Source organism: Bubalus kerabau, chromosome 2 (assembly GCF_029407905.1).
Source record: "Bubalus kerabau isolate K-KA32 ecotype Philippines breed swamp buffalo chromosome 2, PCC_UOA_SB_1v2, whole genome shotgun sequence".
Taxonomy (NCBI): Eukaryota; Metazoa; Chordata; class Mammalia; order Artiodactyla; family Bovidae; genus Bubalus; species Bubalus kerabau.
The window spans coordinates 84,156,389-84,183,219 of record NC_073625.1 but is presented as its reverse complement, the minus strand read 5'-3'; positions in this window follow the sequence as shown (position 1 = coordinate 84,183,219).

The following is a 26,831-nucleotide window of genomic DNA, read 5'->3' as shown; positions in this document are numbered from 1 at the left end:
TGTATCCTCTAAGATCAGGAACATAAAAAGGGTGCCTGCTTTCACCACTTACATTAAAATATTACTGGACAACTAGCCAGAGAAATCAGGCCAAAAAAAAACAACAACAACAAAGGATATCCAAATTAATAAGGAAATGTAAAACTGTCTGTTGGCTGATTATATGACCTCATATGTAGAAAATCTTAGAGACACCATCAAAAAACTATTAGAAATAATGAACAAATTCATTAATTTTGCAACATACAAAATCAACATATAGAAATCAGTTGGGTTTTTAATATGCTAACACTGAAAAATCTGAAAAAGAAAATATTCTCATTCACAATAATATAAAAAACAATAAAATACTTGGGGATAAATTTAAATAAAAGAGTGAAAAATCTGTACACAGAAAAGTGTAAGACTTTGAAGAAAAATACTAAGAAAAAAAAATGAAAATATACCCTCTTTATGGACCAGAAGAGGTAATATTGTTAAAACAACCATACAACCCAAACACATTTATGGATTTAATAAAATCCTTATCAAAATTCCAATGGCATTTTTCACAGATGCAGAAGAAACAATCCTAAAATTTGTATGGAACCACAAAAGACCAGCAAATAGCCAAAGAAATCCAGATAAAGAAGAACAAAGGTGGAGACATCATGCTTCCCCATTTCAAAGTAAATTTCAAAGCAATAGTTATAGAAGTAGCATGGTATTGGTATATATATAGAACCATAAACACATGGAGCAGAATTAAGAGTCAGAAATAAACCCTTGCACGTACCATCAACTAACATTTGGCAAGAGAGTCAAGGAGACTCAATGGGAAAATGATAGTCTCTTTAAAAACTTGGATTGGGGAAAATGGATAATCACATACATAAGAATGAAATTGGATGCCCTGTTACACATAAAAATATTAACTAGAAATGGATTAAAATCTTAGAGGCATAAGACCTTAAACCACAAAACTCTTAGAAAAAAGGTAGGAAGCGCTTCCTTGACATTGGTCTTGACAAAGGTGTTTTTGGTATGACACCAAAAGCACAGCAACAAAAATGAAAATTATTAAGTAGGATTATATCAAATTAAAAAGATTTTACACAGAAAAAAACAAAAAAACCACAAACAAAAAGAAAAAACCAACAAATGAGTAAACACCATGGTGAAATAGCATTATATGAAATGAAGGAAAGTAATTGCAAACGAAGCTGATAAGGAGTTAACAGCCAAAATACATAAGTAACCTATACAATTCAATAGCAAAAAAAAAAAAAGCAGTTAAACAATGGCAGAAGAGCCGAATAGAAATTTCTCTAAAGAAGACATTCAGATGCCCAACAGGTATAGGAAAAGACGCTCAGCATCACTGACCACCAGGGGAATGCAAATCAAAACCATATTGAGATATCACCTCACACCTGTCAGAATGAAGGTTATCAAAAAATAGAGATAATTCAGCAAGAGTGTGGAGAAAAGAAACCCCTGTGCTCTGTTGGTGGGAATGTAAGTTGGCATAGCTGCTATGTAGAGTATGATCCAGCAATCCCACTGCTGGGCATACACACTGAGGAAACCAGAAGGGAAAGAGACACGTGTACCCCAATGTTCATCGCCGCACTGTTTATAATAGCCAGGACATGGAAGCAACCTAGATGTCCATCAGCAGATGAATGGATAAGAAAGCTGTGGTACATATACACAATGGAGTATTACTCAGCCATTAAGAAGAATACATTTGAATCAGTTCTAATGAGGTGGATGAAACTGGAGCCTATTATACAGAGTGAAGTAAGCCAGAAAGAAAAACACCAATACAGTATACTAACGCATATATATGGAATTTAGAAAGATGGTAACAATAACCCTGTGTACGAGACAGCAAAAGAGACACTGATGTATAGAACAGTCTTATGGACTCTGTGAGAGAGGGAGAGGGTGGGAAGATTTGGGAGAATGGCATTGAAACATGTAAAATATCATGTATGAAACGAGTTGCCAGTCCAGGTTCAATGCACGATACTGGATGCTTGGGGCTGGTGCACTGGGAGGACCCAGAGGGATGGAATGGGGAGGGAGGAGGGAGGAGGGTTCAGGATGGGGAACACATGTATACCTGTGGCAGATTCATTTTGATATTTGGCAAAACTAATACAATTATGTAAAGTTTAAAAATAAAATAAAATTTAAAAAGATAAATAAATAAAAAAAATTAAAAAAAAAAAAAAGAAATAGAAAGTACCAGGAAAAAAAAAATTAAAAAGACAAAGCTAACATATGATTCAACAATCCACTTCTGAGTATATATTCAAGGAAAATAAAATTAGATTCTCTAAGAGTTGTCTTCATTCCCACACTCATTGCAACATTACTCACAATAGCCAAGAAACAAGGGAAACGACTGTCTACATATGACTGGATAAAGAAGATGTGGTAAATATAGACAATGTACTGTTATTCAAGCGTGAGAAGGATGTAAATCTTGCCATTTGTGACAAAATGGATGGACTGTGAGGACATTATGCAATGGTGATTGCAGCCATGAAATTAAAAGACGCTTACTCCTTGGGGGAAAAGTTATGACCAACCTAGATAGCATGTTCAAAAACAGACATTACTTTGCCAACAAAGGTCCGTCTAGTCAAGGCTATGGTTTTTCCAGTGGTCATGTATGGATGTGAGAGTTGGACTGTGAAGAAAGCTGAGCACCAAAGAATTGATGCTTTTGAACTGTGGTGTTGGAGAAGACTCTTGAGAGTCCCTTGGACTACAAGGAGATCCAACCAGCCCATTGTGAAGGAGATCAGCCCTGGGATTTCTTTGGAAGGAATGATGCTAAAGCTGAAACTCCAATACTTTGGCCACCTCATGCGAAGAGTTGACTCATTGGAAAAGACCCTGATGCTGGGAGGGATTGGGGGCAAGAGGAGAAGGGGACAACAGAGGATGAGATGGCTGGATGACATCACCAACTCAATGGATATGGGTTTGGTTGGACTCTGGGAGTTGGTGATGAACAGGGAGGCCTGGTGTGCTGCAATTCATGGGGTCGCAATGAGTCGGACACGACTGAGCAACTGAACTGAACTGAATACAGAGAAAGACAAATACTGTGATATCATTTATAAATGGTATCACTAAAATAATAGAAACAGGTAGATTGGTGGTTGTCAGGGCCTAGGGAATGGGGAAATGTGGAGATATTGGTCAAAAGGTACAAACTTTCAGTTATAAGATGAATAAGTTTTGGGTATCTAATGCAGTCCATAATGACAATGGCTAATAATACTGTATTTTATACAGTAATGAAATATAATTATATATGTATATATATTTATTATTACCTACTTTACAGTTGCAAAGAGAGTAGATCTTAAGTTTTCTTACCACAGAAAAAGAAATGGTGATTATGTGGCAATGGAGGTGTTAACTAACCCTCCTGTGGTAATCATTTAGTAATAGACAAGTGTATCAAATCATCACATTGTACAAAATACACTTATGCAATTTTATATGGCAATTATGTCTCAATGTAACTGGGGAAAAAGATACTTTGCCTTGAGAAATGTTTGAACACATCAGAAGTTAGGTATAACAACTGAAAACTTTTTAAACCTGATACAGTTAGAGAATTGATTATGTGGTCCATTGTGCAGATGTTGCTGCTTGGAGTCCATAAGAAATGCATTTAAAGGATAGAAATGCTAAGAAACCTTCCATCAATAAAGTATTATCATGCATATGAATCAAATATTAAAAATTGGAAAATGACACATATTAGGCAAAACAGTCAGCTAGTAAGAATATAAATACATGAAGATTATTTAATTATTTGAATACAGTTCCAAGGTTTTTATGTAACTCAAAATATAATTGGAATGTGAATTAGAAGTCAAGTGGGCCTTAGGAAGCATCACCATAAACAAAGCTAGTGGAGGTGATGGAATTTCAGTTGAGCTATTTCAAATCCTAAAAGATGATGCTGTGAAAGTGCTGCACTCAATATGCCAGCAAATTTGGAAAACTCAGGAGTGGACACAGGACTGGCAAAGGTCAGTTTTCATTCCAATCCCTAAGAAAAGCAATGCCAAAAAACGCTCAAACTAACGCACAGTTGCAGGCATCTCACACACTAGTAAAGTAATGCTGAAAATTCTCCAAGCCAGGCTTCAACAGTATGTGAACTGTGAACTTCCAGATGTTCAAGGTGGATTTAGAAAAGGCAGAGGAACCGGAGATCAAATGCCAATATCCGCTGGATCATTGAAAAAGCAAGAGAGTTCCAGAAAAACATCTATTTCTGCTTTTTTGACTATGCCAAGGGCTTTGACTGTGTGGATCACAATAAACTGTGGAAAATTCTGAAGAGATGGGAATACCAGACCACCTGATCTGCCTCTTGAGAAACGTGTATGCAGATCAGGAAGCAACAGTTAGATCTAGACATGGAACAACAGATTGGTTCCAAATAGGAAAAGGAGTACGTCAAGACTGTATATTGTCACCCTGCTTATTTAACTTATATGCAGAGTACATCATGAGAAACGCTGGGCTGGATGAAGCACAAGCTGGAATCAGGATTGCCAGAAGAAATATCAATAACCTCAGATACACCAATGACACCACCCTTACGGCATAAAGTGAAAAAGAACTAAAGAGCCTCTTGATGAAAGAGGAGAGTGAAAAAGTTGGCTTAAAGCTCAACATTCAGAAAACAAAGATCATGGCATCCGGTCTCATCACTTAATGGAAAATAGATGGAGAAACAGTGGAAACAGTGGCAGAGTTTATTTTCTTGGGTTCCAAAATCAGTGTAGATGGTGACGGCAGCCATGAAATTCAAAGACGCTTACTCCTTGGGGGAAAAGTTATGACCAACCATGACAGCACATTCAAAAGCAGAGACATTACTTTGCCAACAAAGGTCTGTCTAGTCAAGGCTATGGTTTTTCCAGTAGTCATGTATGGATGTGAGAGTTGGACTATAAAGAAAGCTGAGCGCTGAAAAATTGGTGCTTTTGAACTGTGCTGTTGGGGAAGACTTGAGAGTCCCTTGGACAGCAAGGAGATCCAACCAGTCCATCCTAAAGGAAGTCAATCCTGACTGTTCATTGGAAGGGCTGATGTTGAAGCTGAAACTCCAATGCTTTGGCCACCTGATGCTAAGAGCTGACTCATTTGAAAAGACCCTGATGCTGGGAAAGACTGAAGGTGGGAGGAGAAGGGGACGACAGAGGATGAGATGGTTGGATGGCATCACTGACTCAATGGACATGATTTTGAGTAAACTCCAGGAGTTGGTGATGGACAGGGAGGCCTGGCGTGCTGCAGTCCATGAGGTCGCAAAGAGTCGGACACGACTGAGCGACTGAACTGAACTGTACTAAAAATATAATGATTCCGTTTCTTATAAAAATAACTATTAATATGTTTTAATTTGTATTGTTTTAAAAAATTCAGAGAAAAACAAATATCAGTATAACGATGTTATGGTTAGTTAAAAGTGAAAGATGCCATCAGGACAAACATCTACCTTAGCCTAATTTTGAAAAAATATGCAAAATCACAATAGAAATATAATTTCATTAGGCAAGGCAGTCAAATGAACTCAAAAGTTTGAACATTATATTTTTATTTCTTTGAAAAATAATAATTACTTTCTATTTGTCAGGTATAATGCCAATTTCAATGGCAATAGTCAGTCACATTTTCTGTCTATTAATAGATAACTTTTAGTTTATTGAAATCATGCAATTCTACAAAACAAAAATAACCAATCAAAGCTATCTTAGTCATTGTATAGCACAAAGATGAAAAACAGTAGATACTTACTAGTATTCATATTAATGAATACTATGCCTTCATGAGAAAATAAACAATAAGAGTGAATACCGTCAAAAATCAAATAACAGTTTATAGTCATGTAACCATCTACCCAGCTTATTTAACTTATATGCAGAGTACATCATGCGAAACGCTGGGCTGGAAGAAGCACAAGCTGGAATCAAGATTGCCGGGAGAAATATCAATCACCTCAGATATGCAGATGACACCACCCTTATGGCAGAAAGTGAAGAGAAACTAAAAAGCCTCTTGATGAAAGTGAAAGTGGAGAGTGAAAAAGTTGGCTTAAAGCTCAACATTCAGAAAACGAAGATCATGGCATCTAGTCCCATCACTTCATGGGAAATAGATGGGGAAACAGTGGAAACAGTGTCAGACTTTATTTTTTTGGGCTCCAAAATCACTGTAGATGGTGACTGCAGCCATGAAATTAAAAGACACTTACTCCTTGGAAGGAAAGTTATGACCAACCTAGATAGCATATTGAAGAGCAGAGACATTACTTTGCCAACAAGGGTCCATCTAGTCAAGTCTATGGCTTTTCCAGTGGTCATGTATGGATGTGAGAGCTGGACTGTGAAGAAAGCTGAGTGCCGAAGAATTGATGCTTTTGAACTGTGGGTGTTGGAGAAGACTCTTTTGAGAGTCCCTTGGACTGCAAGGAGATCCAACCAGTCCATTCTGAAGGAGATCAGCCCTGGGATTTCCCTGGAAGGAATGATGCTAAAGCTGAAACTCCAGTACTTTGGCCACCTCATGCGAAGAGTTGACTCATTGGAAAAGACTTTGATGCTGGGAGGGATTGGGGGCAGGAGGAGAAGGGGACGACAGAGGATGAGATGGCTGGATGGCATCACTGACTCGATGGACGTGAGTCTGAGTGAACTCCGGGAGTTGGTGATGGACAGGAAGGCCTGGCGTGTTGCGATTTAAGGGGTCGCAAAGAATCGGACATGACTGAGCGACTGAAGTGAACCATCATGTAATCAAAATAGTCATGCAATCAAATTTTAAGGAGAATATAAATTACCTATATGTGTGCATGTGCATGTGTGTGTCTGAAAAATCTTCCAAGTTATTAGTATTTAATGAGACATTAATAGATATATTGTTAAAATGCTAAAAATTACCTCCTGGAAAAAATAAAAAATCTATTATATCCATAATCTTACCAAAACTCAAAGAAATAATTGCTCATGGAAAATATTCAACAAGTCAAAAACAGACTTAATGCACAGCATCTCCTTTTTTGTGTGAAATTATTGAACAGATTTCACTATTTCTTTCTGTTAGTAATTTAAGAGAGAATGACTGTATCAATATATAGAAGAAAACAATATTTCTCACTAAATTTTCTATTGTTAAAGCATAATAAACTAGCTTAATCATTGTCTATAAGAAAAAAAAAACTATATTATAGCTAATGCCTAATTTTAGGAGTCCTACACCATTCTCTCTGAGTCTATTTCAGAACAAATTCACACTTTTTATATATGCAAAAATTCCCAACACCCCAAACAAGACAAATATTATTATGAATTATAAGATTTTCTTCAAAATTTAATCATGGCCTCAAAATTCTTCTTCATAAACTCTAGGAATCTATTGCCATTAGAAGTAAAATTTTGGTATTAATAATTGAGATCAATTTGCCATTCCTTTTTAAGGTAAAGTTCTAAAGACATCCTCTAAAAACAAAGACCTACTACTGCATCTAAAATCAAAAATCGTTATAATGAATTCAACACCGTTATAATATCCAATAATGCAATTTGTATCTAAATGCAAAGTAACTTCTCTAGATTTTTGCTTAGCAAACTGAAATAGAAGACATCCCAAATGACATAACAATTCCATCTCTGGTTACTGTACTCTGGAGAACCCCTCAAAGGAGTGTACAAAATACATACATGTATGTATATAACTATTTATAGTAATATTTGTTAATGCCAGACGTAGAACCTAAGTATTAATAAGAGAATCGGTAAATCAATTGCAATATATCTATAAAATGGAATAAAAGCAGTAAAAATTAATAAACTAGCACCTGCTAAATTAATTCTTTATTCATTTCAACAAATATTCTTTCAGTATTTTCCTCACTCATTCCACCTTGAGTCAGATGCCTTCCACAGTCTTTTTCCATCAAGCTGGCATATTAGCACAATTTTTTTTCTCACTACTGTGCACACAATTCAAATAGTTATTACAGGTGAAAAGTGATAGTCATTAAGGAAAAAGCGATTTCTCTCATAAAATTAGTAAGTGGATAAGGATTTTATCTGTCAATATGTCTTCTCTTTTGTTTATGAGAAAAGATAACAAAAATAAATACACTTACAATTAATTTTCTTTACTGTAATCAAGTAAGGAACAACTCTCTTCATGCACTCCTTATCACCTATTTTTCTCAACATGAAACATACATTTGCAATTTTCTTTCTCCATAATGAAAATCCAAAACCAAATCCATGTAATCTCACATGTAATGAATCAAACTTTAAAATATCTAAGCAAGTATCTTTTTTAAAAATTTTATAACATCTTAAATTTTACTTAATAGAAACACAATATTCCTTTAGAAATATTAGCTGTTATTAGGTTATCTTTTGAGATAATATAAATAAAAGTAAAGGTGAAATAGTTATTATTTCTAGAGGAATTTTTTTAAATTTTACTTTATTCACTGAATCCGGAAATGATACCTCTAATGCTACCCTCTCTATTGCTTCTTCCCCCTATTTTTCATTATAATCCATCATAGTCATGTATAAAAGAAAGTCATAATACTGCCATCAGTGTCATTTTGAATGACAGCTTATCCTAATGGTATGTATCTACTGCTTTCTGATTTCTTGTTAGACTTTCGATTCCAAGTTTGCTCTTAGACCTGTGTTTGCATTCAATGTATCAACTGAAATTGTTTGAATCACAATTTTCTTCAATTTCATTTCATCTATATGTTTTCACAGCTATTGAACAGTACATCCCTGAGGGTTCAGGTTTTGCTTTATTTAATTCTGTAATTTGCCATTGAAAAAATATTAAATTGTTTTATATTATTCATTCAAACATCTCCTAAATTGGTATGTAAATAATATAGATGTATATATCACACAAAAATAATATGAAAGAATAATTTTATGAATAGAGAAAATAAGCTACAAAATTATTAAATAACAATGACTATTGGTATTCAGCATATTTAAAACTGAAAATAGACACTGAAAAAATTTTAGTACTAGGTGCATATGTCCATCCTAAAATTTACTTCTTTTATTATATTTAGAACTCAGGAATCATCACTCCTGGGGTACAGATTAATTAAACTAAACTAAAGCAAAATATGAAAGTAATAGTATTTTGTATTCATTTGATATGAAACATTATTTAGTTTTCATCAAACAAAATTTGAAAATGTTAACATTTATGAAATCTGAAGACTTTCTTATAAAAGAATCAGCTGACTTGGAGAATTTGCCAGGAAGGTTTTAACATTCTATCATATAAAATTAACTATTTTGGTAGCTTTATAGATAAAATAATCATATTATAGATATTATAAATTATTATAGATAAGTCATATTAACTCATGTTTTTTATTTCCTTTTTTCATGTTTGAAACCACTACAACCACCTCGTTAATCTTACTTGAAAAGACAAAGATATTTTAAAAGTGTTTCAAAGTATATTGCAGAGCCATTAGCCTTATTCCAGAATACTATTTTTACTATTTCTTTCTTTATTTCTTTTTTCTGACTATTCTTTGCCTTGTATTATTAAAAATAAGATGTATGAAATGTTCACTGCCCAAACTTAGGCGCTCCAATGAGTCATGTGAATCATGTAACAGCAATTCAGTAAGAGCCGAGAAATTATCCAATGTATTCCTTTTGATATGGGTCACACCAAGGGGAAAATGTATTGAAAACCATAAATTTTGTAAGTGTCACTTTACCAGTTATTTCTGTTGAAAAGATTATAAAATAAAAATTGATGTTTACTTTTCAAGAATGAGAACAAAGTCTACAACCTTTATCAAAAATATTTGCCATGTAATAAATGTGTTGTTAGGCCTAGACTGTCTAGTATCTCGATATAGAGTTCCTATCATGATGGTTCAATTAAGTTCTTGCTATCTATATTATTTATCAGAAATATATTTATCAAAAGGATGAGGAATCTCCAATAAAATGGACTACATTGGTTCCCAGTATTTTGACTCCTATACTCTGAATTTTATTGTTATTGTCAAGGAATTTTTTAAAGTTGTGCTATTATCTATGTATTTTTTAGTGTTTATTAAAATATAAATTCACAAGAGGTTGCAAAGATATTTCAGACAATTATCATATATATTTCACTCAGTTTCCCCCAAAAGTTTTATTTTATACAACTATAGTGCAGTATCAAACTAAGGAAAGTTATATTGATAAAATATGTATTTATAGTTATATATCATTTTATCATGTGAGAAATCACATAACTGCCTTTACAGTCGATATAGAATTATTGTATCACCAGAAAGATTCCTCTCATGTTACCCCTTTATAGAAGTACCCACACTTCTCTCCAACCACTACTAACTCCGAGAAAATACTAATTTGTTATCCAGTTGTATAATTTTGTCATTTCAAAATGCTACATAATTCAATTCAAGCCATATCAAATAATATGTGACATTTTGAGACTGGTTTTCTTCATTCTATATCCTTGAAATCAAAACCCAAGAAGTTGTGTGTATCAATTGTTCCTTGAACAATTTTAGGATTCCTTTTGATTGATTCTTAGTGTTTTTGAGTGTATTTTTGTATTGATTTTAGTGGTTATTCTAGGTATTGGATTTACATACATAATTTATCATAGTATATTGATACATTTTACCAATTAGAGTGGTCACATATGGATGTGAGAGTTGGACTGTGAAGAAAGGTGAGCACCGAAGAATTGACGCTTTTGAACTGTGGTGTTGGAGAACTCTTGAGAGTCCCTTGGACTGCAAGGAGATCCAGCCAGTCCATTCTGAAGGAGATCAACCCTGGGATTTCTTTGGAAGGAATGATGCTAAAGCTGAAACTCCAGTACTTTGGCCACCTCATGCGAAGAGTTGACTCATTGGAAAAGACTCTGATCCTGGGAGGGATTGGAGGCGGGAGGGATTGGGGGCAGGAGGAGAAGGGGATGACAGAGGATGAGATGGCTGGATGGCATCACTGACTCGATGGACGTGAGTCTGAGTGAACTCCGGGAGTTGCTGATGGACAGGGAGGCCTGGCATGCTGCGATTCATGGGGTCGCAAAGAGTCAGACACGACTGAGCGACTGAACTGAACTGAATAGAGAACTTACTTCCCTTTAAAATATTTTTCTTTGATCATTTATAATGTTAATTTTCTTAAATACTTCCTTTCTATACTTTGAGAAGCACATTAGTTAGGTATGAATCTTGACTCTGCTGTATACCAGTTGTATGAAACTAGACAAGTACATTAATCTCTATGTACTTTTTATGCCTATAATATAAAGTTATGCCCATCCCTAGAGTTATTTTGAGGCTTATATGCACAGTTGTGGGAGTATATTAGGTACTCAAAATTAATTCTTTCCTCTTTTATTCTGCAGCTGTTTTAGTCTGTGTACCTTTATGCATATGTCCTCAGTCACTTCAATGTGTCTGACTCTTTGTGACCTCAAGGACTATAGCCCACCAAGCTCTTTTGTCATTTACATCTAAATATCAAAGTGTTAATTTATTTTTGCGGAGTAAATACTGCAAAATAAAATCAATAGTGTAGGTACATTCTTTTCATTTGCTTTAAACATGTATGTTCTCTGTCTCTAAGTCGTGTCCGACTCTGAGACCCCCATGGATGGTAGCCTGCCAAGCTCCTTGGTCCATGGGATTTCCCAGGCAAGAATACTGCAGTGGGTTGCCATTTCCTCCTCCAGGGGATCTTCCCAACCCAGGGGTAGAACTTGCATCTCCTGCGACTCCTGCACTGCAGGTGGACTCTTTATCACTGAGTCACCTGGGAAGCCTGTACCATTTATTACCAACATATATTGTGCAAAGGACTGTATATGGAAACTTTCTGAGAGAAGAAAATAAACTCTAGTACAAGTTTTGATGTAATTTAGCTATTGGACAGATACCAACTTCAAAGTCCTCTGGGGTTTTCTTATTATGTCAGTTCTAGAGTCTTGTTGAGAATATGCCTGGACTTTGAAATTAAAAAGCTGAAAAATAAATGTACCATATTATTTACTAAACCTTAAAACTTTCATGAGAATTTCAATTTTCTTTTGGAAAGTAGATCTAGATATTTCAGTGCTCGTTTAAGTAAGACAAATCAATATTCTTGCATATATATTTTTCAAATGTGATTCAAAATATAAGGAGCTACAGACTATCCAATATCATAGATATTTCAGCCATAGCTAAGGTGATACAATGTCTTGTGTCAGTGATATGCAAACTGTTATTCCAAAGATATTCCTTTCTCATTTGTCTTCGTAATGTCTTACCTTTATTAAATAGTTACTTACTCCTTTTTACCATTTTGAGTAATTATAATTTCAGACCCAGACTTCTTAATTGGAATATCAGTTGTTTATTTAAATAGAAATAATAAACATATGGAAATAAGATAATTTATATAACCTGCAACTTTCATACAAATAAATGCTAGCTTTTCAAATGTTTGTTAAATCTTAAAGATACTTTTAATGAACCCGTGTTAAGTTTTAGACACAGTGATAACAACAAATGTGTGTTATTCTAAATCTCATATTTAACTAAGCTTTTTAAGAAAAAAGTTCTTTTTTATAGAGACTGCAGGACTTTAATCCTATAATCAAGGTAATGGCTACTTTGCAAAAAACCTTTATGCGTAAAACTTTTACTTTGTCTAATTTAATACCATAATGAACTAGATTTTCAATATTATATCAAATCCCTTCCATTTTAAATAATTTATCAGGTGGCAGTGATAGACTAGGAGGGAAAACAGAAACACTATTTAAGACTCAGTTTGCTATGGGTATCACCTGTGATAAATCATAGATCCCTTGCACTATATCATCATCATTGTCATCCAAAGGCATTCAGAACTTACCAAAGTATGAATTACTGCTCAAGAGATGGTTACCCACACTGGAGAAAGGGTTCACATTTTTGAGCTTCTGAAATACTGTGTGATAAAATAATTAGCCAGCTAGAACCTGGTTTAAATATTTATTAGACACCACGGTGAGTAGGTATTATTCTTCTGTTTCTCATTTCTAAAACGAAGATAAGTGCTTGGCAAGTAGTTCATACATTTCAAGGGAAAAGAACATTATATTTTTAGGAAATTATTGAGAAAAACATATGACTTTATCATCTTTAATATGTACTTTGGGAGTGACATGAATTTTTAAAAAGCTTTCCAAGGCATCAGAAGAGGAAAAAAAAAAATTCACATAAACTCTTTTCACCCAGTAGAATTAAGTCTAATAATTTATCAGGAAAAATTCTACTCCATCTCCAAGATTTAGTGCTCACATTTTTTCTCTGGAAAGCCCTTCTGAATTCAATGCAAAGATTACATGCTCATAGTACCCACCACAGCATTCTGTGGCTGGATGTGTGTGTGTGTGAGTGTGTGTGTGTGTGTGTGTGTGTATATATATATATATATATATATATATATATATTTCTTTGCCATCTTGAAAACCTTGAGGACAAAGACAATCTCTAGAGTTTCCTCTTCAAACATGACTTCAAAAAGTGAATGTCAGGATTTTAGTAAGCAGTTGAGGAATGAATGTAAGAAAGCATCAATATGCAACATTTTCATTTTGATTGAGGCAAAGATAGCTTGTGAGTAATAGGTGCATCCTTTTTTTTTCAGATTTGCACCTTAAATATATATATATATATATATATATATATATATATATATATATAACTTTTACAACCCAATATAAAACACAGAAAGACAATTATTAAATGGGCAAAATATTTGAATATTTTGCCAAGAAAAGTATGCAAATAGTTAAAACGCATGTAGTAATATGGGATTTACTGGTGGCTCAGATGGCAAAGAATCTACCCATAATGCAGGAGACCCAGGTTTGATCCCTGGGTCAGGAAGATCCCCTGGAGAAGAAAATGGCAACCCACTCCAGTATTCTTTCCTGGAAAATCCCACAGACAGAGAACCTTGGTGGGCTATAGTCTATGGGGTCGCAAAGAGTCAAACACAACTGAGCGACTAACACACATGTAAGAATATGCTCAACCTCTTTAGTCATCATAAAAATGCAAATTAAATCCAAAACTGAGATATCACCATGCAGTTACTCAAATGGCCAAAATAAAATTGATAATTCCTAATGATGCTCAGAATTTGAAGCAACTAGCAATCTTGTATGTCATTTCTGGGCAAACAAAATTGGATAGTTATTTTAGAAAATATTTTGGCAGTTTCTTATAAATGTAAACATTTATCTTATGCTCCTTTCATCCCACCCCTAGATAATTTGCCCCAAAGAAATAGACATGTGTTCACACAAAGACCTGCATGCCAGTATTCATATCAGCTTTATAAAAAAGAGAGAGCAAAAACTGGCTACAACTCCAAATATCTGTCAACTGGTAAATGGATAAACAAACTGTGGTATATCAATTTATTAAGATATTATTCAGCTATTAAAAAAGAATGAATAATACATGCAACAGCATGGATGAATCTCAAAACCATATGTTAAGTGGAGGAAGAGAAGATAAAAATACTGTATGGACTGAAAGTGAAGGGCTGGAAAAAGATTTTCCATGCAAATAGGGACCAAAAGAAAGCAGGAGTAGCAATACTCATATCAGATAAAATAGACTTTAAAACAAAGGCTGTGAAAAGAGACAAAGAAGGTCACCACATAATGATCAAAGGATCAATCCAAGAAGAAGCTATAACAATTATAAATATATATGCACCCAACACGGGAGCACCGCAGTATGTAAGACAAATACTAACAAGTATGAAAGGAGAAATTAACAATAACACAATAATAGTGGGAGACTTTAATACCCAACTCACACCTATGGATAGATCAACTAAACAGAAAATTAACAAGGAAACACAAACTTTAAATGACACAATAGACCAGTTAGACCTAATTGATATCTATAGGACATTTCATCCCAAAACAATGAATTTCACCTTCTTCTCAAGCGCACATGGAACCTTCTCCAGGATAGATCACATCCTGGGCCATAAAGCTAGCCTTGGTAAATTCAAAAACATAGAAATCATTCCAAGCATCTTTTCTGACCACAATGCAGTAAGATTAGATCTCAATTACAGGAGAAAAACTATTAAAAACTCCAACATATGGAGGCTGAACCACACGCTGCTGAATAACCAACAAATCACTGAAGAAATCAAAAAAGAAATAATTTTCATAGAAACAAATGAAAATGAAAACACAACAACCCAAAACCTGTGGGACATGGTAAAAGCAGTCCTAAGGGGAAAGTTCATAGCAATACAGGCACACCTCAAGAAACAAGATAAAAGTCAAATAAATAACCTAACTCTACACCTAAAGCAACTAGAAAAGGAAGAAATGAAGAACCCCAGGGTTAGTAGAAGGAAATAAATCTTAAAACTTAGAGCAGAAATAAATGCAAAAGAAACAAAAGAGATCATAGCCAAAATCAACAAAACCAAAAGCTGGTTCTTTGAAAGGATAAATAAAATTGACAAACCATTAGCCAGACTCATCAAGAAACAAAGGGAGAAAAATCAAATCAATAAAATTAGAAATGAAAATGGAGAGATCACAACAGACAACACAGAAATACAGAGGATCATAAGAGACTACTATCAACAATTATATGCCAATAAAATGGACAATGTGGAAGAAATGGACAAATTCTTAGAAAAGTACAACTTTCCAAAACTCGACCAGGAAGAAATAGAAAATCTTAACAGACCCATCACAAGCACGGAAATTGAAACTGTAATCAAAAATCTTCCAGCAAATAAAAGCCCAGGTCCAGACGGCTTCACAGCTGAATTCTACCAAAAATTTAGAGAAGAACTAACACCTATCCTGCTCAAACTCTTCCAGAAAATTGCAGAGGATGGTAAACTTCCAAACTCATTCTATGAGGCCACCATCACCCTAATACCAAAACCTGACAAAGATGCCACAAAAAAAGAAACCTACAGGCCAATATCACTGATGAACATAGATGCAAAAATCCTTAACAAAATTCTAGCAATCAGAATCCAACAACACATTAAAAAGATCATACACCATGACCAAGTGGGCTTTATCCCAGGGATGCAAGGATTCTTCAATATCTGCAAATCAATCAATGTAATACACCACATTAACAAATTGAAAAATAAAAACCATATGATTATCTCAATAGATGCAGAGAAAGCCTTTGACAAAATTCAACATCCATTTATGATCAAAACTCTCCAGAAAGCAGGCATAGAAGGAACATACCTCAACATAATAAAAGCTATATATGACAAACCCACAGCAAACATTATCCTCAATGGTGAAAAATTGAAAGCATTTCCTCTGACGTCAGGAACAAGACAAGGGTGCCCACTTTCACCATTACTATTCAACATAGTTTTGGAAGTTTTGGCCACAGCAATCAGAGCAGAAAAAGAAATAAAAGGAATCCAAATTGGAAAAGAAGAAGTAAAGCTCTCACTGTTTGCAGATGACATGATCCTCTACATAGAAAACCTTAAAGACTCCACCAGAAAATTACTAGAACTAATCAATGACTATAGTAAAGTTGCAGGATATAAAATCAACACACAGAAAATCCCTTGCATCCTATACACTAATAATGAGAAAACAGAAAGAGAAATTAAGGAAACAATTCCATTCACCATTGCAACGGAAAGAATAAAATACTTAGGAATATATCTACCTAAAGAAACTAAAGACCTATATGTAGAAAACTATAAAACACTGGTGAAAGAAATCAAAGAGGACACTAACAGATGGAGAAATATACCATGTTCATGGATCGGAAGAATCAATATAGTGAAAATGAGTATACTACCCAAAGCAATCTATAGATTCAATGCAATCCCTATCAAGCTACCAACAGTATTCTTCACAGAGCTAGAACAAATAATTTCACAATTTGTATGGAAATACAAAAAACCTCGAATAGCCAAAGCGATCTTGAGAAAGAAGAATGGAACTCGAGGAATCAACCTGCCTGACTTCAGGCTCTACTACAAAGCCACAGTTATCAAGACAGTATGGTACTGGCACAAAGACAGAAATATAGATCAATGGAACAAAATAGAAAGCCCAGAGATAAATCCACGCACATATGGACACCTTATCTTTGACAAAGGAGGCAAGAATATACAATGGATTAAAGACAATCTCTTTAACAAGTGGTGCTGGGAACTCTGGTCAACCACTTGTAAAAGAATGAAACTAGAACACTTTCTAACACCATACACAAAAATAAACTCAAAATGGATTAAAGATCTCAACGTAAGACCAGAAACTATAAAACTCCTAGAGGAGAACATAGGCAAAACACTCTCTGACATACATCACAGCAGGATCCTCTATGACCCACCTCCCAGAATATTGGAAATAAAAGCAAAAATAAACAAATGGGACCTAATTAACCTTAAAAGCTTCTGCACATCAAAGGAAACTATTAGCAAGGTGAAAAGACAGCCTTCAGAATGGGAGAAGATAATAGCAAATGAAGCAACTGACAAACAACTAATCTCGAGAATATACAAGCAACTCCTAAGCTCAACTCCAGAAAAATAAATGACCCAATCAAAAAATGGGCCAAAGAACTAAATAGACATTTCTCCGAAGAAGACATACAGATGGCTAACAAACACATGAAAAGATGCTCAACATCACTCATTATCAGAGAAATGCAAATCAAAACTACAGTGAGGTACCATTTCACACCAGTCAGAATGGCTGCGATCCAAAAGTCTACAAGTAATAAATGCTGGAGAGGGTGTGGAGAAAAGGGAACCCTCTTCCACTGTTGGTGGGAATGCAAACTAGTACAGCCACTATGGAGAACAGTGTGGAGATTCCTTAAAAAACTGGAAATAGAACTGCCTTATGATCCAGCAATCCCACTGCTGGGCATACACACTGAGGAAACCAGAAGGGAAAGAGACACGTGTACCCCAGTGTTCATCGCAGCACTGTTTATAATAGCCAGGACATGGAAGCAACCTAGATGTCCATCAGCAGATGAATGGATAAGAAAGCTGTGGTACATATATACAAAGGAGTATTACTCAGCCATTAAAAAGAATACATTTGAATCAGTTCTAATGAGGTGGATGAAACTGGAGCCTATTATACAGAGTGAAGTAAGCCAGAAAGAAAAACACCAATACAGTATACTAACGCATATATATGGAATTTAGAAAGATGGTAACAATAACCCTGTGTACGAGACAGCAAAAGAGACACTGATGTATAGAACAGTCTTATGGACTCTGTGGGAGAGAGAGAGGGTGGGAAGATTTGGGAGAATGGCATTGAAATATGTAAAATATCATGTATGAAACGAGTTGCCAGTCCAGGTTCAATGCACGATACTGGATGCTTGGGGCTGGTGCACTGGGAGGACCCAGAGGGATGGTATGGGGAGGGAGGAGGGAGGAGGGTTCAGGATGGGGAACACATGTATACTTGTGGTGGATTCATTTTTATATTTGGCAAAACTAATACAATTATGTAAAATTTAAAAATAAAATAAAATTAAAAATAAAATAAAATCAAACCAAAAAAAAAAAAAAAAACTTCCCCAGTTTAACAGCTTTGCTGTTCAGGAGATTTTACTTTGGGGGAAGATCTCCAGTGTTCCCCTTACTTGCTGCAATTAATAAATCCTTTCTCTTCCCAAAAAAATAAAATAAAATAAAAAGCGGAGACATTCCTTTGCCAAAAAAAAAAAATACTGTATGATTCCCATTTATATGATATTCTGGAAAAGACACAACTGTAGGATAAACAGTAAGGATTGCAAACAGAACAAGAACAGTGTTTACAAAGAGTTTAGGACAGAAAAAAAAGATTCATTACAAAGAGACATAAGGATATTTGGGGTGAGTAATGGATGGGTTCTACATCTTACTTGTGATGATATTTATTCAACTGCTTATATTTGTCAAAACACATCAAGCTAAGGATGTGAAGTGGTTTTATCCTGTCTCCATAAAATGACATACTTAAACATCCCAATGATGTTTAAGTAGATACCCAACTACTTTAAGTGAAATGTATGTCCCATCACTGATTCTCCTGATCTTACTTCTTTTTCCAGAATACCTATAACTGTATAATATATTTACTGATTTACTTATTTATTATGTTTATAGCTCACTGTCTGAATCTCCTGCTAAAACATAACTAACATAATTGTATACTAAAATAATACTATATTTAGCAGTGGGCCACCCAGATTCCTCACTCAGGATTGAGTCACTCATTATCCTTCATTTCTACAAGTGATGCACATTGACACACAGAGATGGATCTTTCTCTCAAAATTTCTTCAGGTCCTGGAGAACCACCTAGCCTCAGCTGGCATCCCCTTCATGAAGGAACCACACACTTGTTGATGCTTTAGAGGTCAACAAAATATGGTCCACAGACCAGATCTGGGCTGTAGTCCATGTTTATAGGGTGAAGAGGATAAAACTGTTTTCTTTGTATTTTTAAATGGTATTAATAAAGGAGCAAGAGGAAGAAGATGATAGGGAGAAGGTGGAGGAGAAATGTGAGAGAGAAGGAATGTTACCCACAAAGCCAAAAATATTTACTACCTGGCCTTTAAAGAAAAAATTTGCTGACCCCTGAAGTAGTTGATGCAAGGAATTAAAGGCCTTATTTGCCTATAGGGGTACAACCCTGAAGGGACATCTATAAGATTGACTGAGGCCATTTTTTTGTGACCATATACTAGTTCCTTCCTTCATTCCTGAATTGTGGATCCTAGTGATTCTCCCATTATGTTGTTTTCCTCTATTTCTTTGCATTGATCGCTGAAGAAGGCTTTCTTATCTCTTCTTGCTATTCTTTGGACCTCTGCATTCAGATGTTTATATCTTTCCTTTGCTCCTTTGCTTTTCACTCTCTTCTTTTCACAGCTATTTGTAAGGCCTCCCCAGACAGCCATTTTGCTTTTTTGCATTTCTTTTCTATGGGAATGGTCTTGATCCCTGTCTCCTGTACAGTGTCACGAACCTCTGTCCATAGTTCATCAGGCACTCTATCTATCAGATCTAGGCCCTTATATCTATTTCTCACTTCCACTGTATAATCACAAGGGATTTGATTTAAGTCATATCTGTATGATCTAGTGGTTTTCCCTACTTTCTTCAATTTAAGTCTGAATTTGGCAATAAGGAGTTCATGATCTGAGCGACAGTCAGCTCCTGGTCTTGTTTTTGCTGACTGTATAGAGTTTCTCCATCTTTGGCTGCAAAGAGTAGAATCAATCTGATTTCGGTGTTGACCATCTGGTGATGTCTATGTATAGAGTCTTCTCTTGTGTGTTGGAAGAGGAAGAAATAGAGGAAAACAACAGAATGGGAAAGACTAGAGATCTCTTCAAGAAAATTAGAGATACCAAGGGAACATTTCATGCAAAGATGGGCACAATAAAGGATAGAAATGGTATGGACCTAACAGAAGCAGAAGATATTAAGAAGACATGGCAAGAACACACAGAAGAACTGTACAAAAAAGATCTTCATGACCCAGATAATCACGATGGTGTGATCACTGACCTAAAGCCAGACATCCTGGAATGTGAAGTCAAGTGGGCCTTATAAAGCATTACTACAAACAAAGCTAGTGGAGGTGATGGAATTCCAGTTGAGCTATTTCAAATCCTGAAAGATGATGCTGTGAAAGCGCTGCACTCATTATGCCAGCAAATTTGGAAAACTCAGCAGTGGCCACAGGACTGGAAAAGGTCAGTTTTCATTCCAATCCCAAACAAAGGCAATGCCAAATAATGCTCAAACTACCGCACAATTGCACTCATCTCACATGTTAGTAAAGTAATGCTCAAAATTCTCCAAGCCAGGCTTCAGCAATATGTGAACCGTGAACTTCCTGATGTTCAAGCTGGTTTTAGAAAAGGCAGAGGAACCAGAGGCCAAATTGCCAATATCCACTGGATCATGGAAAAAGCAAGAAAGTTCCAGAAAAACATCTATTTCTGCTTTATTGACTATGCCAAAGCCTTTGACTGTGTGGATCACAATAAACTGTGGAAAATTCTGAAAGAGATGGGAATACCAGACCACCTGATCTGCCTCTTGAGAAATTTGTATGCAGGTCAGGAAGCAACAGTTAGAACTGGACATGGAACAACAAACTGGTTCCAAATAGGAAAAGGAGTACATCAAGGCTGTATATTGTCACCCTGCTTATTTAACTTATACGCAGAGTACATCATGAGAAACGCTGGGCTGGAAGAAGCACAAGCTGGAATCAAGATTGCCGGGAGAAATATCAATCACCTCAGATATGCAGATGACACCACCCTTATGGCAGAAAGTGAAGAGGAACTCAAAAGCCTCTTGATGAAAGTTAAAGTGGAGAGTGAAAAAGTTGACTTAAAGCTCAACATTCAGAAAATGAGGATCATGGCATCTGGTCCCATCACTTCATGGGAAATGGATGGGGAAACAGTGGAAACAGTGTCAGACTTTATTTTTTTGGGCTCCAAAATCACTGCAGATGGTGACTGCAGCCATGAAATTAAAAGACGCTTACTCCTTGGAAGGAAAGTTATGACCAACCTAGATAGCATATTCAAAAGCAGAGACATTACTTTGCCAACAAAGGTCCATCTAGTCAAGGGTATGGTTTTTTCCTGTGGTCATGTATGGATGTGAGAGTTGGACTGTGAAGAAGGCTGAGTGCTGAAGAATTGATGGTTTTGAACTGTGGTGTTGGAGAAGACGCTTGAGAGTCCTTTGGACTGCAAGGAGATCCAACCAGTCCATTCTGAAGGAGATCAGCCCTGGGATTTCTCTGGAAGGAATGATGCTAAAGCTGAAACTCCAGTACTTTGGCCACCTCATGCAAAGACTTGACTCATTGGAAAAGACTCTGATGCTGGGAGGGATTGGGAGCAGGAGGAGAAGGGGACGACAGAGGATGAGATGGCTGGATGGCATCACTGACTCGATGGACGTGAGTTTGAGTGAACTCCGGGAGTTGGTGATGGACAGGGAGGCCTGGCATGCTGCAATTCATGGGGTCGCAAAGAGTCGGACACGACTGAGCGACTGAACTGAGTGATTCTCCCACTAAAGAACTTGCATGCATGTGTTTGTTTCAGAATTTGCCAGGAAACCTGACCCGACATAATTAATGTTTAGTTGGTCTATGAAAGAAGACTCAAAAACTGGATTTGGGTCACTCGCTGATAAGTCAGTAATGAACACCTCTTCACTGGTAGTAGATAGAACACTAATATCCTCTGTAGATGGTACCAAGGTTAAAGTTTTCCTAGTAGTCTTTAGGATGGACTACTACTGTAAAAGAATTCAATAGCAATGCAATATTTCAGGAAAGTGAGGGTTTAGGGGAAAGTGTTAATTATAAGAACAGTAGAATCAGATGGGTTTTTCATTGCCATATTGAAAAAATACAGGGAACCAAAAGCTGAAGGTGCCTGATCTCCAAATGAAGGTGAAGTGTAAATGTGAGAAGGCTTCCTTAGCAGCAGGTAAAGAAGTTCTTTGTTTCTTGCATGAACTTAAAGGGCAGAAACATTGAGATCCAGGTTTAGGAATTAATAATAAAAATGATAAAGATACATTCAGAGAGATTTGAATTCATGATTTCTTAAGTCTGCTTTCCCAGAGTTAAGGCTTTAGTTGGGAAGAGTTGAGATCCTGAGAATACCCAGGAAACATCCAAGTCAAAGGAGGCAAAAGACAAAAACTGTATATGTTATATTCCATATCCCTCAAAACTTGGCAAACATGACCTAGTCCTCCTTGTTAGAGATTTGTATGCCTGTTGCTTAAAGAAAATATGCACCATATATCCTCCTCAAGACCTAACTCACCTTACCTTTCTGCTACCAAATCAATAAGTAGGTCAAATAATAGCATAAACAGATCAAAGAAATGTGAACCTCCTAAGAGTAAAAGGGGATATGCCTCCCAACATTGTAGGACCTAGCCAATGCACATAGGCAAAACTCAGGACGTATGCATGGGCCTGGATTTAAAGGTTGCAGGATTGATGGAGCAGAACATGTGGTTTAATAAAGGAATATTTATCTTAAGGTATTTCCTCCTAAGATACAGTATTTAGCTCCCTGGTAACAACTATAGGAGACAGTGCTGCTAAGATGATTTTTGGAAACTTGTTCAAAGTAATGGCTCACAGTAAATAAAGTAGAAATCTCAAAATTATGAGACAAATAGTATAAGAAACAATAAAAGAACCCATAGAATTGGGCTTCCAGAAATAGTATACTATGTATATTAGTCAGGGTTCCCCAGAGAAACAGAACCAATAATATAACCAATAATGAATGAATTGGCTCACACAATTATGGAGACTGAGAAGTCCCAAGATCTACAGTCATCTGGCTGGAGGCCCAAAGACTTTGGAGAGTCAATGGTAAGTTGTAGTCTGAATACAAAGGCCTGAGAACCAGGAGACCTGATGGTATAAATTGCATTCCAACTCTGAAAGAGATAGTTAAGCAGAGAGAGCGAATTATCCCTTACTCAGCCCTTTTTGTTCTAGTCAGGCCTTCAAAGGATTGGATGGAGCCCACCCACATTGGGAAGGGTCATCTGGTTTACTCAGTCTACTGATTCAAATGTTTTTCTCATCCGGAAACACCCTCAGAGATACCCTCAGGATAGCGTTTGACCAAAACTCTTGACACCACATAGTCCAGTGAGGCTGGCACATAAAATTTACCATGATAAGTAATCAGCCTTCTTCTTCACTCAATCCCACTCAGTCAGGTTTTTTGAGAAGATCAAGAAAATAGACCAAAATTCTGTCATATGTTACAACATGGATGAAAACTGAGGACATTATGCTATGTGAAATAAGCTAATCATAAAGTGATAAATACTGTATGATGCTCCAAAATCACTACAAATGGTGACTGCAGCCATGAAATTAAAAGACACTTACTCCTTGGAAGGAAAGTTATGACCAACCTAGATAGCATATTCAAAAGCAGAGACATTACTTTGCCAACAAAGGTTCGTCTAGTCAAGGCTATGGTTTTTCCTGTGGTCTTGTATGGATGTGAGAGTTGGACTGTGAAGAAGGCTGAGTGCCGAAGAACTGATGCTTTTGAACTGTGGTGTTGGAGAAGACTCTTTAGAGTTCCTTGGACTGCAAGAAGATCCAACCAGTCCGTTCTAAAGGAGATCAGCCCTGGGATTTCTTTGGAAGGAATGATGCTAAAGCTGAAACTCCAATACTTTGGCCACCTCATGCGAAGAGTTGACGCATTGGAAAAGACTCCAAATCTGGGAGGGATTGGGGGCAAGAGGAGAAGGGGGTGACAGAGGATGAGATGGCTGGATGGCATCACTGACTCGATGGACGTGAATCTGACTGAACTCCACGAGTTGGTGATGGACAGGGAGGCCTGGCGTGCTGCAATTCATGGGGTCGCAAAGAGTCGGACATGACTGAGCGACTGATCTGATCTGACTGTATGATCCTGAGAATCTGAGATACTTTTTCTGAGATACCTAGAGTAGTCAAAATCATAGAGACAGAAAGAAGAATGTGGTTGCCAGGGGCTGGAAGGAGGGATAATGGGAAGTTATTGCTTAATGGGAATACAGTTTCAGTTTTGCAAGATGACAAGAGTTCTGAAGATGGATGGTGATACGGTTGCATAGCAATATAAATGTACTTAATATCACTGTAGTACTTTTAAAGGGTTATAATAGTAAATTGTATGTTATGCTGTGTTACCTTAATGAAAAATTGAAAAAGTGTTTAACACTGAATGATTATCATGATAATAAAGAAGATAGGAAAAACGCATGAGATCATAAATGTCCACATATATATTAAATCTTTAAGAAAAAACATCCGGTAGCATGGTGTCTAGTAACGGCCTTGAGGGGAAATTGCTTATTAGTGACTTAAAGGGAACCATGTCATCCATTGAATTACTAACATTATATCCTCCCGCACCTGGATTTTCCTTGGAGGTCATCCTCCTAAACATTAGCCAGATTTGACCCTGCTGAGCTTGAGAGCTCTGATGAGCTCATAGCCCAAGGTGGTGTAGTTTTAAGAGTGCCTTGCAGTAAGAATATATCTGTCACAGATGAAAATGCAGGAGCATATTTATATCTCCATGTAATTCATTCATTGCTTTTTATAAACCTAAAGTTCTCCAGGGAGTGACACAAATTCCCATAATATTCGTATGTGTTATAATTTGTATTTTGATCTCTAGCTGACAGACTTTTTAATAATAACCAGAATACTCCCCAGTGATTGCATACATGTAGACATTAAAAAGTAAAAATTTAGCTTAGTGATTAAAGTCAGCAATTCAGTTATTCTGAATTATTTTTCATTTCATTCTGCTCTGATTTTCATTTGAATAATACAATTCCAGGTTTGAATTTATATCAGCTGTCTCCCCAGCATCCTAGTGGAATGTTTCTCACTGTGTGCTCAGTTAATCCCTAAGTGGAATACTTCTTTTTTCTGGACACTTTTGGCTATTTTCCATAAGTTATGAACAGAGCAAAAGTTTTTAAATAATTTAGAGATTGTACAGTAAGCACCTACTATTTTCAGGTACTAAAAGTTATAAAAATGAATAAGGCATAATATGTAAGAATAACACATATGAATAAAATAGAGTAAGTCATGACCTTATTATATTGCCAACAACATAACACAAATAAGACCAATTAAGGTGTCTGCAAGCAAAGAGATATGACTCCATACTTCTTACAGATATGAGAAAATTTTATTTTTTAAAAGTATTTCCATATACTAACCTAAATATCCCACTTTAATGCCCATGAAATATATGGATTTGGGAAATTATTTCAACACTGGAGCTTGTCCTGAGCTGCACAGATGAGTAGAACTCAGAACCCACTTGCCAAATGGCAGGGCCCCAACACAGTTCCCAGCACAAGTACTGCCCTGTGAACCATATTGCATAGAACCTGTTCATTGCCGTGGCTCTGATACACTTCTATGAAGTCTCCTGAAGCCCCTCACACCCTGCTGCAGTGGGTCTCATGGTACCTAATCAGCCTAGTGGGCCATGAGCGAACATTGGTGCCCTGTGGAGTCACCTTGCTCTCTATTGCAGTTGGTGGTTTTTTCTCAAGGCCTGCATAGTTTTGACGCTGTTGTTTTCTAGTATGCAGCCTTTCAGGTGGAGATTCCACGGCAGTTCTTAAGGGACCTTAGTTCTCTTATTTTAGCACGTTGGCTTCTCCTCCTCAGTGCTCAGGACTCAGAGGTTGGTGGAACTGAGAAACACTGTGAGAGGTTGCGGGAAAGAGACAGTTGAGTGAGGAGAGTCATGCACAGCCTTCTCCTGTGCTTTAAACCATCACTCAGTGGTTGAGCCTTTCAGGTTCATTATGGGTGTTTTCTGCCATGTGCTCATCTTCCTGAAACATAATAGGAATCATATCTTATTCCTGTCTGATTACCAAGCATTTTAGCACAATGCTTGGCATTTTCCATGAGGCAATAAATGAAGACCAACTCCTGTTTTTGTTTTTGTTTTTTAAGTTCTGCTCCTTTTTTTTTTTCTTCCTACACATTTTTATCTCTAGTTAACACTTAAATTTTGTAATTCTCCAGACTTCCATTTGGTACTTTTTTGTCTTCTTCTTTATCACCATCTTCCTAATTGACCAAATTCACTTCCATGACTTGAACTGCTACCTATAAGCAATAGATAGCAAGTCTTT